The 20044-nt window shown below is 38.6% G+C and overlaps 2 non-coding genes across 2 annotated transcripts; both read left to right on the top strand.

Moving 5' to 3' along the window:
- Positions 1-7163: 7163 nt before the first annotated feature.
- Positions 7164-7271, top strand: LOC112787688 (small nucleolar RNA R71). Its single transcript, XR_003195087.1, has one exon. It is a non-coding gene; the product is annotated as a small nucleolar RNA R71 (small nucleolar RNA).
- A 6803-nt stretch (positions 7272-14074) lies between these two features.
- On the top strand, positions 14075-14182 carry LOC112788588 (small nucleolar RNA R71). Its single transcript, XR_003195948.1, has one exon. It is a non-coding gene; the product is annotated as a small nucleolar RNA R71 (small nucleolar RNA).
- Positions 14183-20044: the final 5862 nt, after the last annotated feature.

Raw genomic sequence — 20044 nt, 5'->3', positions numbered from 1 at the left:
TTTCTAACAGAAAACTAAAAAGAATCCTGGAACGGACTGTAAGTACCCGTAGAAAGGATTGGGCACGAAGCTTGGATGATGCTCTGTGGGCTTACAGAACAGCATTCAAGACTCCTATAGGGACCTCTCCATACCAACTTGTGTATGGTAAGGCCTGTCATCTGCCCGTGGAACTGGAACATAAGGCCTACTGGGCAACCAGATTCCTAAACTTTGATGCCAAATTAGCTGGAGAAAAAAGATTGCTCCATCTGAATGAGCTAGAGGAATTCAGATTTACTGCTTTCGAAAATGCCAAGCTTTATAAAGAGAAAACAAAAAGGTGGCATGACAGAAAGCTGTCATCTAGAGTCTTTGAACCAGGACAAAAGGTTCTGTTGTTTAACTCTAGGCTCAGGCTATTCTCCGGGAAACTGAAATCCTGGTGGAGGGAACCATATGTGATTACAAGTGTATCACCATATGGTTATGTGGAGCTTCAAGACTTTGATTCTGATAAGAAGTTCATTGTTAATGGACAGAGAATCAAGCACTATCTTGAAGGCAATGTTGAGCAAGAGTGCTCAAGGCTGAGGCTAGATTAAAAGCTCAGCAAGGTCCAGCTAAAGACAATAAAGAAGCGCTTGCTGGGAGGCAACCCAGCCATTAGCAAAACTTTTTCTATTGTTTTATTTTATTTTAAATTCATTTTATTTATTTTTAAAATATATGAGCTTAATATTAACAAGTTAAAAAATCAATTGCATAAGTCCACAGGGTTACAGAAGAATTCAGAGCACGAAACAGGAAACAGGAGCTCACTGGCAAGAAAACGCCAGTAAGAGACACAATTGGGCGTTTAACGCCAGTAAAGATAGCCATCTGGGCATTAAACGCCAGAAAGAAGCAGCTTCTGGGCGTTTAACGCCAGATTTACAGCATTTTGGGCATTCAGAAAAACGCCCAGTGACAAAGGGGTTTCTGGCATTTAACGCCAGCTAGAAGCAACAGCTGGGCGTTAAACGCCCAAACCAAGCACCAACTAGGCATTAAACGCCCAAAACATGCAGCAGTTGGGCGTTTAACGCCAGGATTGTGGGGAGTAGGCAATTTCGTTTTCAATTCAAATTTTTTCCATTTTTTATGTTTCAATTCATGATTTCTTGCATAAACATGTTACAAATCCTAATTTTTCAAATCTTTTTTCAAAAGATATCAAATGTATCTTAATTCATAAACCCTTTTTCCTCTTCAAATTATTTTCAAATCCTTTTCAAAACAAATCTATCTCTTTTCCCTCTAAAATTTTTTCAACTCATCAATATCTTTTTCAAATCTTCACATCATCTTTTTCAAAATCCAGATTTATCTTTTTCAAATATCTTTCATATCTTTTCAATTTTAAATCACATATTTTCCTATCATACTTATCTTTTCCAAATCACTTTTTCTATCATATCTTTTTCAAATAATTTTCGAAACCCACCCCCCTTCCCTTTAAATTTTGGTTCGGCCTCTCCCCCTCTCCTCCACAAGTTGCGCTTGGCTCTCCCTCTTTCCCCTTCTTTCTTTTCTTTTGCTTGAGGACAAGAAAACCTCTAAGTTTGGTGTGTTTATCCGTGATCACTAAACCAATACCCACTAAGATCATGGCTCCTAAGGGAAAATAAACCGACTCAAGAGGCAAGAAAGAGAATATTCCAAAACCACTTTGGAATCAAGGGAAGTTCATAACCAAAGAACATTCAGACCATTTTTACAAAAAAATGAGTCTAAGGTGAGTGATCCTGGAAGTTAAATTCGATCTGAAAGAAGATGAATATCCGGGAAGTCTTAGCTAATCCTGAAACAAAGGTAGGAAGAAATATGGTTCAGGAATTCTATGCTAATCTGTGGCAGACGGACAGGCAGAGAATAGCTAGAACCGTATTCTATGACTATAGAACTCTAGTCAGAGGGAAGATTGTTCACACCCACCCTGACAAAATAAGGGAGATCTTCAAGCTGCCTCAACTGCAAGATGACCCTGACTCCTTCAATAGGAGAATGATGAGATCAAACCTGGGCTTGGATAAAATCCTAGAGGACATATGCCTCCCTGGAGCCAAGTGGACAACTAACACAAAGGGTGCCCCGAACCAACTCAAGAGAGGAGATCTCAAACCAGTCGCCAGAGGCTGGCTGGACTTCATTGGGCGCTCTATTCTGCCCACTAGCAACTGCTCTGAGGTCACCATCAGAAGAGCAGTGATGATTCATTACATTATGCTGGAAAAAGAAGTGGAAGTTCATCAGCTGATTGCTTGTGAGCTTTACAAAATTACAAACAAGAACTCCAAAGATGCCAAATTGGCCTATCCAAGCTTAGTCTCTCTGTTATGTAAAGATGCTGGGATAAAAATGGGACTAGATAAGTATATCTCAGTTGAGCAACAAATCACCAAAAAGTCTATGGAAGGACAACAAGTGCAGGACGACCCCATCAAGAGAAAAGCACAGGAGTTCCTCCCAGAAATCCCTCAAATTGAATACTGGGAGCACCTAGAAGCATCTGTCACCAAGTTGCAAGAAGCTGTTGATCAACTGAAGGAAGAACAGCAAAATCAAAACAGCATGCTCTGCAAACTACTTAGAGAACAAGAAGAGCAAGGGCGTGAACTGAAGGAATTAAAGCATCAGAAACTATCTCTTGAAGGGCCAAGCACTCCACAGACTAAAGAGGCATCCACCTCCCAAATTCAAGGTTGTTGAGTTCTAATCTTAGCCTTAACTCTGTGATAATTGTTCTTATTTGAATTTTACCTTAGAAATTATATATGAGTAGTAGTAATTAGTATCTATATTTTGATTTTATCTCCAATTAAGCTATAATTTATTTTTCTCATCATCATTAAACATGAATAAAATAGCAGATTTTCTTTAGAATAAGGAGGTAATATTTTTCGAGTTTTTAATAAGAAAAATTCTAATTATTTACATGTGGTGGCAATACTTTTTGTCTTCTGAATGAATGCTTGAATAGTGCATATGTCTTTTGAATTTGATGTTTATGAATGTTAAATATGTTGGCTCTTGAAAGAATGATGGAAAAGGAAAAATGTTATTTGATAATCTGAAAAATTATAAAAAAAATTGATTCTTGAAGCAAGAAAAAGCAGTGAATACAAAAGCAAAAAAAAAAAAAAAAAAAAAAAGAGAAAAATCAAGCAGAAAAAGCCAATAGCCCTTAAAACCAAAAGGCAAGGGTAATAAAAAGGATCCAAGGCTTTGAGCATCGGTGGATAGGAGGGCCTAAAGGAATCAAATCCTGGCCTAAGCGGCTAAACCAAGCTGTCCCTAACCATGTGCTTGTGGCGTGAAGGTGTCAAGTGAAAACTTGAGACTGAGCGGTTAAAGTCAAGGTCCAAAGCAAAAAGAAGGGTGTGCTTAAGAACCCTGGACACCTCTAATTGGGGACTTTAGCAAAGCTGAGTCACAATCTGAAAAGGTTCACCCAACTATGTGTCTGTGGCATTTATGTATCCGGTGGTAAGACTGGAAAACAAAGTGCTTAGGGCCACGGCCAAGACTCATAAAGTAGCTGTGTTCAAGAATCAACATACTGAACTAGGAGAATCAATAACACTATCTGAATTCTAAGTTCCTATAGATGCCAATCATTCTGAGCTTCAATGGATAAAGTGAGATGCCAAAACTGTTCGGAAGCAAAAAGCTACTAGTCCCACTCATCTAATTAGAATCTGAGCTTCATTCAAAAACTCTGAGATATTATTGCTTCTTGAATTATTTGTATTCTATTTTATTTGTCTAGTTGCTTGGGGATAAGCAACAGTTTAAGTTTGGTGTTGTGATGAGCGGATATTTTATACGCTTTTTGGGGTTAATTTCATGTAGTTTTTAGTATGTTTTAGTTAGTTTTTAGTATATTTTTCATTAGTTCTAGGCAAAATTCATATTTCTGGACTTTACTATGAGTTCGTGTGTTTTTCTGTGATTTCAGGTAATTTCTGGCTGAAATTGAGGGACCTGAGCGAAAATCTTATTCAGGCTGAAAAAGGACAGCTGATGTTGTTGGATTCTGACCTCCCTGCACTCGGAATAGATTTTCTTGAGCTACAGAAGTCCAATTGGTGCGCTCCTAATTGCGTTGGAAAGTAGACATCTAGGGCTTTCCGGCAATATATAATAATACATACTTTTCTCAAGGATAGACGACGTAAACTGGCGTTCAACGCCAGTTCCAGGTTGCAGTCTGGCGTTAAACGCCAGAAACAGGTTACAACCTGGCGTTTAACTCCAGAAACAGCCTAGGCACGTGTAAAGCTTAAGTCTCAGCCCCAGCACACACCAAGTGGGCCCCAGAAGTGGATTTCTACACCATCTATCTTAGTTTACTCATTTTCTGAAAACCTAGGTTACTTGTTTAGTATTTAAACAACTTTTAGAGATTTATTTTGTATCTCATGACATTTTAGATCTGAACTTTGTACTCTTTGACGGCATGAGTGTCTAAACTCCATTGTTGGGGGTGAGGAGCTCTGCTGTGTCTCGATGAATTAATGCAATTACTTCTGTTTTTCATTCAAACATGTTTGTTTCTATCTAGGATATTTATTCGCACTTCAATATGATGAATGTGATGATCCGTGACACTCATCACCATTCTCAACCTATGAACGCGTGCCTAACAACCACTTCTGTTCTACATTAGATTGAATGAGTATCTCTTGGATTCCTTAATCAGAGTCTAAGTGGTATAAGCTAGAATCCATTGGCAGCATTCTTGAGAATCTGGAAAGTCTAAACCTTGTCTGTGGTATTCCGAGTAGGATTCAGGGATTGGATGACGGTGACGAGCTTCAAACTCACAAGGGTTGAGCATAGTGACAGACGCAAAAGGATCAATAGATCCTATTCCAGCATGAGTGAGAACTGACACATGATTAGCCGTGCGGTGACAGCGCACCTAGACCATTTTCACTGAGAGGACGGATGGTAGCCATTGACAACGGTGATCCACCAACATACAGCTTGCCATAGGAAAAACCTTGCGTGCATGAAGAAGAAGACAGGGGGAAAGCAGAGATTCAGAAGAAAAAGCATCTCCAAAACTCCAACATATTCTCCATTACTGCAGAACAAGTATTTATTTCATGCTCTTTTATTTTTCGCAATTAAAACTGATAAATATAATTGATATCCTGACTAAGAGTTACAAGATAACCATAGATTGCTTCAAGCCAACAATCTCCGTGGGATTCGACCCTTACTCATGTAAGGTATTACTTGGACGACCCAGTGCACTTGCTGGTTAGTGGTACGAGTTGTGAAAAGTGTGATTCACAATTTGTGCACCACTCCACATGATCATCAACCTAATAAAACACGAAATAACAATAGAAGATAAATAAATATAATTAGATAACATTGGGTTGCCTCCCAACAAGCGCTTCTTTAATGTCAATAGCTTGACAGTGAGCTCTCATGGAGCCTCACAGATGTTCAGAGCATTGTTGGAACCTCTCAACACCAAACTTAGAGTTTGAATGTGGGGGTTCAACACCAAACTTAGAGTTTGGTTGTGGCCTCCCAACACCAAACTTAGAGTTTGACTTTGGGGGCTTTGGTTGACTCTGCAATGAGAGAAGCTTTTCATGCTTCCTCTCCATGGTTACAGAAGGAGATCCTTGAGTTTTAAACACAAGGTTGTCCTCATTCAGTTGAAGGATCAATTCTCCTCTGTCCACATCAATCACAGCTCTTGCTGTGGCTAGGAAGGGTCTTCCAAGGATGATGGATTCATCCTCATCCTTCCCAGTGTCTAGGATTATGAAATCAGCAGGGATGTAAAGGCCTTTAACCTTTACTAGCACGTCCTCTACTTGTCTATAAGCTTTTTTTATTGAGTTGTCTGCCATCTCTAATGAGATTCTGGCAGCTTGCACCTCAAAGATTCCCAGTTTCTCCATTACAGAGAGTGGCATGAGGTTTATCCTTGACCCAAGGTCACATAGAGCCTTCTCAAAGGTCATGGTGCCTATGGTACAAGGTATTAAGAACTTTCCAGGATCCTGTTTCTTCTGAGGCAATGTCAGTTGATCCAGATCACTCAGTTCATTGATGAGCAAGGGAGGTTCATCTTCCCAAGTCTCATTACCAAATAATTTGGCATTCAGCTTCATGATTGCACCAAGGTACTTGGCAACTTGCTCTTCAGTGACATCTTCATTCTCTTCAGAAGAAGAATACTCATTAGAGCTCATGAATGGCATAAGAAGGTTCAATGGAATCTCTATCGTCTCTAGATGAGCCTCAGATTTCTTCGGTTCCTCAGAGGAAAACTCCTTGTTGATCACTGGACGTCCCAAGAGGTCTTCCTCACTGGGATTCACGTCCTCTTCCTCCCTTGTAGGTTCGGCCATGATGGTTAAATCAATGGCCTTGCACTCTCTTTTTGGATTCTCTTCCGTATTGCTTGGGAGAGTACTAGGAGGAGTTTCAGTGACTCTTTTACTCAGCTGGCCCACTTGTGCCTCCAAATTTCTAATGGAGGACCTTGTTTCATTCATGAAACTTAAAGTGGCCTTAGATAAATCAGAGACTATATTTGCTAAGCTAGATGGATTCTGCTCAGAATTCTCTGTCTGTTGCTGAGTGGATGATGGAAAAGGCTTGCTATTGCTAAACCTGTTTCTTCCACCATTATTAAAGCCTTGTTGAGGCTTTTGTTGATCCTTCCATGAGAAATTTGGATGATTCCTCCATGAGGGATTATAGGTGTTTCCATAGGGTTCACCCATGTAATTCACCTCTGCTATTGCAGGGTTCTTAGGATCATAAGCTTCTTCTTCAGAAGATGCCTCTTTAGTACTGTTGGATGATTCCTTCAATCCATTCAGACTCTGAGAGATCATATTGACTTGCTGAGTCAATATTTTATTCTTAGCCAATATGGCATTCAGAGTATCAATTTCAAGAACTCTCTTCCCCGTAGGCGTCCCATTATTCACAGGATTCCTTTCAGAAGTGTACATGAACTGGTTATTTGCAACCATGTCAATGAGTTCTTGAGCTTCTGTAGGCATTTTCTTTAGGTGAATGGATCCACCTGCAGAATGGTCCAGTGACATCTTTGATAGCTCAGACAGACCATCATAGAATATATCCAGGATGGTCCATTCTGAAAGCATGTCAGAAGGACACTTTTTGGTCAGTTCCTTGTATCTCTCCCAAGCTTCATAGAGGGATTCACCTTCTTTCTGTTTGAAGGTTTAAACAACCACTCTAAGCTTACTAAGCTTTTGAGGAGGAAAGAACTTGACTAAGAAAGCCGTGACCAGCTTATCCCAAGATTTTAGGCTATCCTTAGGTTGAGAGTCCAACCATATTCTAGCTCTGTCTCTTACAGCAAATGGGAAAAGCATAAGCCTGTAGACCTCGGGATCAACCCCATTGGTCTTAACAGTATCACAGATCTGCAAGAATTCAGTTAAAACTGAAAAGGATCTTCAGATGGAAGTCCATGAAACTTGCAGTTCTATTGCATCAGAGAAACTAATTGAGGTTTAAGCTCAAACTTGTTTGCTCCAATGGCAGGAATTGAGATGCTTCTTCCATGTAAATTGGAATTTGGTGCAGTAAAGTCACTAAGCATCTTCCTTGCATTGTTATTATTTTCGGCCATGTTTCCTTCTTTTTCAAAAATTTCTGTCAGATTTTCTCTAGAGAATTGTGCTTTAGCTTCCCTTAGCTTCCTCTTCAGAGTCCTTTCAGGTTCAGGATCAGACTCAACAAGAATGTTCTTATCCTTGTTCCTGCTCATATGAAAAAGAAGAAAATAGAAAAGAAAATATGGAATCATCTATGTCACAGTATAGAGATTCCTTATGCAAGTATAAGAAGAGAAGAATGTAAGACGGAGAGGAGGTAAAATTCAAACACGGAGAGGAAGATGGGATTCGAATTTTGGGTGGAAGAGAAGTGTTAGTAAATAAATAAAATAATTAGAAAGAGATGAGGGGAAGAGAATTTTGAAAATTAAATAAATTAAAATAAAATTATTTTTGTTTTTAATTTAAAATCAAAGTTAGAATTCGAAAATTAAAAAGAAAAATGAAATTGAATTAAATTAAAGTTTAAAACATTTAGTTAATTAAAAGGGATTTTGAAAAAGAGGGAAGGGATTTTCGAAAATTAGAAAGAGAGAGTTAGTTAGGTAGTTTTGAAAAAGATATGATTTAAATAGTAAACTTTTAAAATCAAACAAAAAGTCAAGTAGTTAATTGGAAAAGATTTGAAAATCAATTTTTGAAAAGATAAGAAGTTAGAAAAGAAGTTAGAAAAGATTTTGAAATTAATTTTGAAAAAGATGTGATTGAAATTTATTTTGAAAAAGATTTGATTTTGAAAACTAAAGTTGATTACTTGACTAACAAGAAACAAAAAGATATGATTTTAAAATTTAAAGATTGAACCTTTCTTGATAGGCAAGTAACAAACTTAAAAATTTTGAATCAATCACATTAATTGTTAGCATTAATTTTGAAAATATGAATTAGAAATAAGAAAAAAGATTTTGAAAATCAATCATAAAGTTTTCGAAAATATGAAAGAAAAAAGATTTGATTTTTGAAAAAGATTTGAAAAAGATAGAATTTTTAAATTGAAAATTTGGTTTGACTCATAAAAAACAACTAAATTTTAAAAAGTTTTGAAAAAGTCAACTCAAATTTTCGAAAATTTATGAGAAAATAAAGGAAAGATATTTTTTTATTTTTGAATTTTAACAAGGAAAGAGAAAAACATCAAAAAGACTCAATGCATGAAAATTTTGGATCGAAACAAAGGAAACATGCAAGAACACCTTGAATGCAAAGATGAACACCAAGAACACTTTGAAGATCATGATGAACATCAAGTATGTATTTTTGAAAAATTTTCAATAAAAGAAAACATGCAAGACACCAAACTTAGAAATTTTTTTAATATTTAGACACTAAGAATTCAAGAATGCATATGAAAAACAAGAAAAGACACAAAACAAGAAATTTTAAAGATCAAACAAGAAGACTTATCAAGAACAACTTGAAGATCATGAAGAACATCATGCATGAATTTTCGAAAATTTTTTTTTAGGAAAAGTTAAAAAAAATATGCAATTGACACCAAACTTAAAATTTGACTCTAGACTCAAACAAGAAACATAAAATATTTTTGGTTTTATGATTTTGTTAAAAACTTTTTTTTTTTTGAATTTTTCGAAAATTATTTGGAAAAAGAAAATAAGAAACTCAAAATTTTTAATAAAGATTCCAGGAATCATGCAATGTTAGTCTAAAGCTTCAGTCTAAAGAGATTAGACAGGGCAGAACAAGCTTCAGCAGGACATTACATACAACAGCCAAATTGATGGGAATCAACTGACTCCTGTGATGATAAAAGCATCATCTGAAACTCTAGAATTCATTCTTAAAAATTCTGAAGAACATAGAATAATTTTTTTTTTTTTTGAAAATTTTTCAAAAATAAAAATAATCAAAACATAAAGCTTAAAATTAAAATAAAATTACCTAATCTGAGCAACAAGATGAACTGTCAGTTGTCCAAACTCGAACAATCCCCGGCAACGGCACCAAAAACTTGGTGCACGAAATCGTGATTGTTCATTCCTTGGTAACGGCACTAAAAACTTAATACGCACGTTCATAATTTTAGTTCTCTTCACAATTTCGATACAACTAACCTGCAAGTGCACTGGGTCGTCCAAGTAATAAACCTTACGTGAGTAAGGGTCGATCCCACGGAGATTGTCAGCTTGAAGCAAGCTATGGTCACCTTGTAAATCTCAGTCAGGCGGATTCAAAAGGTTATAGAGTTTTAATAATTAAAAGATAAATAAAACATAAAGTAGGATAGAGATACTTATGTAATTCATTGGTGAGAATTTCAGATAAGCATATAGAGATGCTTTCGTTCCTCTGAACCTCTGCTTTCCTGCTGTCTTCATCCAATCATTCCTACTCCCTTCCACGGCAAGCTTTATGTAGGGCATCACCGTTGTCAATGGCTACATCCCATCCTCTCTGTGAAAACGGTCGAATGCGCTGTCACTGCATGGCTAATCATCTGTCGGTTCTCGATCATACTGGAATAGGATTTACTATCCTTTTGCGATTGTCACTACGCCCAGCACTCGCGAGTTTGAAGCTCGTCACAGCCATCCCTTCCCAGATCCTACCCGGAATACCACAGACAAGGTTTAGACTTTCCGGATCTCGAGAATGGCCATCCATGGGTTCTAACTTATACCACGAAGACTCTAATTTCTCGGACTCGGTCCTCTGTATTAGATATCCAAGAGATACTCATTCTAGCTTGTTTGCATGTAGAACGGAAGTGTTTGTCAGGCACGCGTTCATAGGTGAGAATGATGATGAGCGTCACATAATCATCACATTCATCATGTTCTTGGGTGCGAATGGATATCTTAGAATAGGAATAAGCTTGAATTGAATAGAGAAACAATAGTACTTTGCATTAATTCATGAGGAACAGCAGAGCTCCACACCTTAATCTATGGTGTGTAAAAACTCTACCGTTGAAAATACATAAGTGATGAGGGTCCAGGCATGGCCAAATGGTCAGCCCCCAAAACGTGATCAAAGGATCAAAAGACAATCCAAAGATGTAAATACAATAGTAAAAAGTCCTATTTATACTAAACTGGTTACTAGGGTTTACAAAAATGAGTAAATAATGCAGAAATCTACTTTTGGGGCCCACTTGGTGTGTGCTTGGGCTGAGCATTGACCTTTACACGTGTAGAGGCTTCTCTTGGAGTTGAACGCCAATTTGTAACCTGTTTCTGGCGTTTAACTCCACTTTGCAACCTGTTTCTCGCGTTTAACTCTAGAATACAGCATGGAACTGGCGTTCAACGCCAGTTTGCATCGTTTAAACTCGGGCAAAGTATAGACTATTATATATTGCTGGAAAGCCCTGGATGTCTACTTTCTAACGCAATTATGAAAGCGCCATTTGGAGTTCTGTAGCTCCAGAAAATCCATTTTGAGCGCAGGGAGGTCAGAATCCAACAGCATATGCAGTCCTTCTTCAACCTCTGAATCTGATTTTTGCTCAGGTCCCTCAATTTCAGCCAGAAAATACCTGAAATCACAGAAAAACACACAAACTCATAGTAAAGTCCAAAAATATGAATTTTAATTAAAAATTAATAAAAATATACTAAAAACTAACTAAATCATCCTAAAAACTATGTAAAAACAATGCCAAAAAGCGTATAAATTATTCGCTCATCACAAAGCGAATGGAATTAAGTAACAATACAACCTCTTGGTGGTTCCTTCTAGTTGCTCTCAGCTAATGGTGTGTATTACTTCCAAGAGATTGATTGAATTCCTGCAAGTTATTGGAAGTTGCTTGTCTCCCAAGCACTTGAGAGATTGTTAGCATGCATGTATATTTGTAGGATTTTGAACTGAGATTGGTGTGTGAACACCAAACTTAGTTTCTTGCGTTATACAGCAAATTAAGTCTTATGCGGAAAACATCAAGTACTTTTATTTAAGGATGTAAATTTTGAACCATAAAACAACTATGAACTAGATAGCAGACGAAAAACTAGAAAACAAACAACTTTTATGTAATTTCTCTGATTGTTTGGAGCTGATAACTAGTTATGCTAAGAGTGCAATATGTTCTTAATGAAATCATGGTGGAACACCAAACTTAGATTTACACATTCACTCTTAAGTTTCTTTGGTGTGCAACACCAAACTTAGCTCTTTGCAATGCAGAGAATCTACTTTTTTATTGAACTTAACTAGGGAAAGATAATTACCTTTGGTTGGGTTGCCTCCCAACAAGCGCTCTTTTATCATCATTAGCTTGACGTTCGGTCTTTGTCAGGGTGGATTGTAGTGTCTTAGGTCTTCTCCCCTTATAGTGAAGCAGTCTCCACTTGATTCCTTGATGATCTCTACATGCTCTAGGGAGAGGACCTTTCTTATGGTAAACACTTGAGGTAATTGAGATGGAATGATTGGAAGATGGGTGCGGTTGGTGGATGGTGGGCTGATATCACCTTGTCTCCAAGGGAAAAACCCTCTGTAGGAATCTTCTTATTTCTTCATCCCCTTGGCAATTTCTTCATAACTCTTTCCTCTTCTTTTAGTGGTTCTCCAGTGATTATTGTGTCATGGGATTCCTCATTAATTGCTCTTCCCAACTCTTGTTGCTTTAGTGCTTTATTGAGTTCTTCTGGTTGCTGTATCTCTTGAAATTCTTGCTTATTCAACAAGGACTGTTTTAAGGGTTCAGCTGCTGATCCACTGTTGCTTTCCTTTGTGCACATGTTGCTGTGATCATCCTTCGGCTCTTTAGGTTCTAGTTCAGACTCAGATGTAGGTTTGAAAACATGGAAGGTGAGATATTAATCATGTATTCTCAGGATTAACTCGCCTTGTTCCACATCTAGCAGGGCTCTAGCAATGGCTAGAAATGGTCTCCCCAGGATAATGGGATGGAGGTAACTTTCCTCTATGTCCAGAACAACAAAGTCAGTGGGAAGGAAGTAGTTTTCCACTTTCACTAATACATTTTCGACTACTCCTTCTGCTTGCTTCTGAGTTTTATCTGCTAATTGGATGATTACATCCGTGGGTCTTAGCTCATTGATATGCAACTGCTTCATAACTGATAGAGGCATCACATTTATGCTAGCTCCTAAATCACAAAACCCTCTGTCAATTTTTGTTTCTTCTATGGCACAGGGAATATGAAAGCTCCCTGGATCTTTTTCTTCAGGAGTACATCCTTTTTTATGAGGGCACTACATTCTTTGTTCATTGTTACTGTTTGTCCCCCTTTTAAGGTTCCTTTCTTCGTCAGCAGCTCTTTCATGCACTTGATGTGTATGGGCATCTGTTGGAGAATTTTGATGAAGGGGATGTTGACATTGAGAGATGCAAACATATCTAGGAATCTTGAGTATGACCTTTCTTTCTCGCCCCCTCTGAGCCTCTGAGGAAATGGTGCCTTTGGCACATAAGGTTTTGGAATTTCCTCCCTTGTTGATTCTTTCCTTTGTATAGATCTAGTTCCTTGTTTTTTTTTTTTCAAGTTGCTCTGGGAACTTCCTTGGTTGTGCTCTGTTGGCTTGTTGGTATCTTCTTCCAGGATTTCTTCATTTGCAAGGGTAACTATCTTACACTCTTCCCATCTCACCTTCTTCATTTTCCCTCTTGGATTTTTCTCAGTGTCACTTGAAAAACTATCAGTGGACTTCAGAGTTTGCTGTGAAAGATGTCCTACCTGAGATTCGAGATTCTTAAGAACCTCCCCCCGACTTTTTATACTACCTCTCACATCTTCCCTTAATTTTTTCATGTCTTCAGACTCCTTGCAAAGGTTTGCAAGCACAGCTTCCATTTTTGCCATTCTGTCCTCATCATGTGGTGATGGTTAGCTGAAATTAGGGTGTTGGGAGTGGTTATTATGGCTTTGATATGGTGGCAGTGAATAAGTGTTTGTGTGGTCTGATATGGTCTTTGGTTTGATTTTTGGTTAGTGGAGTTGTTATACTAGGTTGGATTGTGTGGTCTATGATCTTGGCCTTGGTTTTGTTGGTTTTCCCACCCCAAGTTTGGCTGGTTTCTCCAACCAGAGTTATAGGTTTTAGAGTATGGATCATTAGCTTGCCTAGATGAATTTTGAAGGTAATTAGCTTCCTCCCAGTTAACTCTTTCTTTTGTGTCTAGCACATCTTGAGGTGATGGTTGAGTATGGATACCTGCAGCCTGATTCTTCTCCATTTGCTTGATCAATTCAGCCAGTTGCTTGGTGATCATCTTATTCTGGGCCAAGATTACATCCATATGGTTTAATTCCAAGACTCCCCTATTGTTGCTTCTGTCTGAGGCATAAAAATACTCATTGTCAGCCACTGTCTCTACAACATCAATGGCTTCTTCAATGGTCTTCTTCTTGTTTAGGGAACCTCCAGATGAGTGGTCGTAGCTTTCTTTGATTCATGATTCAGTCCTTCGTAAAAGATATGAATTTGTACCCACTCATTAAACATATCAGGGGGGCATTTCCTTGTCAAATCCTTGAATCTCTCCCAGGCTTCATAAAGAGTCTCACCATCCTGCTGTCTGAATATCTGCACTTCAGTTCTTAGCCTGTTTACCTTTCGTAGAGGGTAGAACCTTGTTAAGAATCTGTTCATTGCATCTTCCCAGGTGGTCATGCTTTCCTTGGGAAAGGATTCCAGCCATTTTGATGCTTTGTCCCTCAAAGAAAATGGAAACAGTAGCAATCTATAGGTGTCAGGATGAACACCATTAGATTTAACTGTGTCATATCCTTTGGAATTTAGTGAGATGCTTTTGGGTACTTCCTCCAAAAGAGCAGTTATTTTGTACAAGAGTTATGAGCTGAGGCTTCAATTCGAAATTATTAGCCTGGATAGTTGGCTTTTGAATGCTGCTACCACAGTTTCCTGGGTTTGGGTTAATGTAGGAACCCAGAACTCTCCTCTCTTGTCCAACAGGGTTGGCTCCACCTCTTTTGGCATGATTGTTCACCTCCCCTTCATGAGGGTTTTTCATATCATCATCCATGGTCATATCCAAGTCTTCCTCCTCTTCTTCTGCACCAACAACCCTCTTTCCTCTTGCTTCCCTCCTTAATCTTAAGAAGGTTCTTTCTGGTTCACTATCAAATGAGGTTGAAACCTCTCTTCTACCTGTCATACAAGTAGTACAACAAGCAGTAACCAGCAAGTGAAGAATTTCACAATTAATGAAAAAGTGTGGTTAGAGCAATTGATGTAATTAATCAAACAGTTAGTGAGTTAGTGAGTTAGTTTGCTGGAAAGTAAAGAAGTAAGAAAAATCAAAGAGACATAACTAAAAATTGAAGAGAACAAAATGAACGACTGGAAGTAAAATTTAATAAATCAAACAAAAAGAAAAGTGCTCAATCTAGTTATCCTCCAATTTAGTAATTGTCAATACAAAACCAATCCCCAGCAACGACGCCATAAACTTGATTCACCCAGAAACTGTCTCTCAACAAATTTCCTACCGGCAAGTGAACCGGATTGTCGTCAAGTAAAAACTCACTATAGAGTGAGGTCGAATCCCACAGGGATTGGTTAGTTGATCAATGTTAATTGAAAAATTTTTCTAGTTGAGCTAAATCGAAATTGAAATTGGGATTGCAGTAAGTAAAATTTGGCAGGAAACTTAAATTGCAAGAATTAAATGACAGAAGTTAAATTGCATGAAATTAAATGACAGAATCTTAAGTTGTAAGAAATTAAATGGGAATGGAGATTTAGCATGAAATTAAAGAAGTGGAATATAAAAGAATGGATAGATCAAAGATGGGGAAGCTCATTGGGGTCAAGAGATGTGATAATTCTCCGGATCAAATTCGTTTTAATCTCTTTCTCAATCAATGCATTCATTGATCTCCTTGGTAATCTTAAGTGATTAGATCCCAATTCCTTGGCAATCTAATCTCTCTAAGCATGAATAATTTCCGAATTCCTTGATTTAAGTGCTCATGGGAAGAGATGAAGTTTGGTCACTGATTATACCACACAAATTCATAGATCAAAGTGTTGGTAGGATTACATGTCACTATATCCATCCACACCCCAATCTAATCCAATGTGAGAAAGTAATTCTAGCATGATCTCCTCATTCCTCTTCCATGGTTCCGAGGAGATCCAATTATAAATAGCTTCTTTCCCAAGATAACTATCCAATTGGATGAAGAACGAAAGCTTTCTAGTCAAATCAAGAGAAAAGAAAGAAGAAGAAGAATGAAAACTAGTATTGATCCATTGAATTTACACAGAGCTCCCTAACCCAATGAAAGGGGTTTAGTTGTTCATAGCTCTCAGAATGGAAATTGGAATTGAAAGATACATTCCTGGAAATTAAAATTGAACAGAAAAGTGAAAAGTGCAGTCAGTGTAAAAAAATGCAAAAAGGTCCCTTCTAACTTAAATTCTAAACTATTTATACACTTTCTTCCATTGATCTTCAATCTCTGAATTGGGCTTTTGGCCTTGATGGAATTGGGTTGAAATGGCTCCAATTGGTTTCCCTTATTGTTGAGAAGAGATCTATTTGAATTACAGAGTCCTAGTGCTCAAGTTGGAGTTGATGTTTGATCCCAACATTGACTCAAATGCTTTTCAAAAAAACAGATAAATTTTGCTGTCATTGGCGTTTGACTCAACGTTGGAGGGCCAACGTTCTGCTATACCACGCGTACGCGTGCACCATGCGTGCGCGTGAAGGCTGAGATTTTGCTTTCTCACGCATGTGCATACACCACGCTTACGCGTGAATTGCCCTTTTTCCTATCGACGCGTACGCATCACTGACGCGTATGGGTGGATTCAAGTTTTTCAATTCCAAATTTTGGGCTTGGCATCACGGACGTTGGAGGCAGCGTTTGAGGCAACGTTGGACCTCCAACGTTCGTTTTGTGACGCGTACGCATGACCCACGCATACGCGTGGATGTTCAATTTTGCAATTCCAGGGGTGCGCGTGACTCACGCTTGCGCGTGGATATAGAAATTTTGCCGTACGCGTCGCTCAAAAAACTTTCAGCTCCAGAATTGAAAATTTTCTCATAACGTTGGTGGTAACGTTGAATGCCCAACGTTCCCTCAAAGGTGAGCACCAGCAAATCATGCAGAGGGTTGCTCTGCCTCTCTTCCAGCGTTTGAGACAATGTTGGTGGTCCAACTTATGCATGAATTCCTATCCCAATTGCTTACTTATAACTCAAGAAAGTGCATAAAACCTGTTAAAAACCAAGAAAAAGGCTAGTGAAACTAGCCCAAGATGCCCTGGCATCACTCATACTCCAATTCTACAAAAAACTTGCCTAAAGCCCGTACTGACTTAAGCGTCGGAGTCTCTTGCAAGTACCACCACCCACTGGTGATCAAGGATTGAACAGCTCCTCCGCTACAACAAGTTAGACACGGCAGCTATAACCGGACTAGAAGGTCTCACCCGAGAGCGACCACTCTGTTTCAGGTAACCCACGAAACATTGGCGCCATTGCCGGGGAACCTAGAAGTCATTCCAAACATCATGGCAGATAGCACTCCTAACAACGAACATGCTTCCGGATTGGAAAACCGAACACAGAACACAGAAATCTTAGATACCATCCGTGACCAGCAAGACCGCCTTAAACAACTTGAATAAGGAGCCAAACGACAACGAGAAGTTGAGCAGGATCTACGAAGAGAAACAAGACGGCGTAAGGAGCTGGAGGAAAAACTCCAAAAGCCCGAAGCCGACCTCAAAGCTAAGACTGCACGATTTGAACGTGAAACTAGTCCCCACAGAGAACAAGACCCGTTCACAAAGGAAATCATGAGAGCTAAAGTTCCAAAAGATTTCAAGGCTACCGACATGACCCTATACGATGGAACTACTAATCTGAGGCACCACCTCAGCAACTTTAGGAGCCGGATGTATCTCATGGATGTCTCGGATGCAACCCGCTGCAAAGCTTTCCTAACTACCCTCACCAAAACAGCTATAAAGTGGTTCGATAGCCTACCACCAAGATCGATCACAAGCTTCGACGACCTCGCCAGAAAATTCCTAGCCAGGTTCTCTATACAAAAGGATAAAGCCAAGCACGCTGGTGCACGAAATTGTAATTCACACTTTTCACAATTCGTACCACTAACCAGCAAGTGCACTGGGTCGTCGAAGTAATACCTTACGTGAGTAAGGGTCGATCCCACAGAGATTGTTGGCTTGAAGCAAGCTATGGTTATCTTGTAACTCTTAGTCAGGATATCAATTATAATTATCAGTTGACTTGCAAATGAACAAGAGAGCATGGATTAAATAATACTTGTTATGCAGTAATGGAGAATATGTTGGAGTTTTGGAGATGCTTTGTCTTTTGAATCTCTGCTTTCCCCCTGTCTTCTTCTTCACGCATGCAAGGTTCCTCCTATGGCAAGCTGTGTGTTGGTGGATTATCGTTGTCAATGGCTACCATCCGTCCTCTCAGTGAAAATGGTCCAGGTGCGCTGTCACCGCACGACTAATCATCTGTCGGTTCTCACTCATGCTGGAATAGGATCCATTGATCCTTTTGCGTCTGTCACTATGCCCAACCCTTTTGAGTATGAAGCTCGTCACAGTCATCCAATCCCTGAATCCTACTCGGAATACCACAGACAGGGTTTAGACTTTTCAGATTCTCAAGAATGCTGCCAATGGATTCTAGCTTATACCTCGAAGACTCTGATTAAGGAATGCAAGAGATACTCATTCAATCTAATGTAGAACGGAGGTGGTTGTCAGGCACGCGTTCATAGGTTGAGAATGGTGATGAGTGTCACGGATCATCACATTCATCAAATTGAAGTGCGAATAAATATCCTAGATTGAAACAAACATGTTTGAATGGAAAATAGAACTAATTGCATTAATTCATCGAGACACAGCAGAGTTCCTCACCCCCAACAATGGAGTTTAGAGACTCATGCCGTCAAAGAGTACAAAGTTCAGATCTAAAATATCATGAGATACAAAATAAATCTCTAAAAGTTGTTTAAATACTAAACTAGTAACCTAGGTTTTCAGAAAATGAGTAAACTAAGATAGATGGTGCAGAAATCCACTTCTGGGGCCCACTTGGTGTGTGCTGGGGCTGAGACTTAAGCTTTACACATGCCTAGGCTGTTTCTGGAGTTAAACGCCAGGTTGTAACCTGTTTTGGGCGTTTAACTCCAACTTGTAACCTGTTTCTGGCGTTTAACGCCAGAATAAGGCAGAGAACTAGCGTTGAACGCCAGTTTGCGTCGTCTAACTTCGGGCAAAGTATAGACTATTATATATTGCTGGAAAGCCCTGGATATCTACTTTCCAACGCAATTGAGAGTGCACAATTTAGACTCCTTTTTCAACAGCATCTGGAGTCCTTTTTCAGCCTCTGAATCAGATTTTGCTCAGGTCCCTCAATTTCAGCTAGAAATTACCTGAAATCACAGAGAAATACACAAACTCATAGTAAAGTCCAGAAATGTGATTTTTATTTAAAAATTAATAAAAATATACTAAAAATTAATCAAATCATACTAAAAATTATGTAAAAACACTGCCAAAAAGCGTATAAATTATCCGCTCATCACAACACCAAACTTAAATTGTTGCTTGTCCCCAAGCAACTGAAAATCAAATAGGATAAAAAGAAGAGAGTATACTATAAATTCCAAAATATCAATGAAACTTAGCTCCAATCAGATGTGCGGGACTAGTAGTTTTTTGCCTCTTGAATAGTTTTGCAATCTCACTTTATCCATTGAGGTTCAGAATGATTGGCATCTATAGGACCTCAGAATTCAGATAGTGTTATTGATTCTCCTAGTTCAGTATGTCTATTCTTGAACACAGCTACTTTATGAGTCTTGGCCGTGGCCCTAAGCACTTTGTTTTCCAGTATTACCACCGGATACATACATGCCACAGACACATAACTGGGTGAACCTTTTCAGATTGTGACTCAGCTTTGCTAAAGTCCCCAATTAGAGGTGTCCAGGGTTCTTAAGCACACTCTTTTCTCCTTTTTTTTTCTTTGGACATTGACTTTAACCGCTTAGTCTCAAGTATTCACTTGACATCTTCACGCCACAAGCACATGGTTAGGGACAGCTTGGTTTAGCCGCTTAGGCCGGATTTTATTCCTTTAGGCCCTCCTATCCACTGATGCTCAAAGCCTTGGATCCTTTTTATTACCCTTGCCTTTTGTTTTTAAGGGCTATTTGCTTTTTCAGCTTGCTTTTTCTCTTTTTTTTTTGCCATTTTCTTTTTTTTTTTGTGCAAGCTTTTGTATTCACTGCTTTTTCTTGCTTCAAAAATCATTTTTATGATTTTTCAGATTATCAAATAATATATCCTTTTTCATCATTCTTTCAAGAGCCAACAATTTTTAACATTCATAAACAACAAATTCAAAAGACATATGCACTGTTCAAGCATTCA

This window comes from Arachis hypogaea, chromosome 20, assembly GCF_003086295.3.
Source record: "Arachis hypogaea cultivar Tifrunner chromosome 20, arahy.Tifrunner.gnm2.J5K5, whole genome shotgun sequence".
Classification (NCBI taxonomy): domain Eukaryota; kingdom Viridiplantae; phylum Streptophyta; class Magnoliopsida; order Fabales; family Fabaceae; genus Arachis; species Arachis hypogaea.
This window is presented reverse-complemented; position numbering and strand designations above follow the sequence as displayed.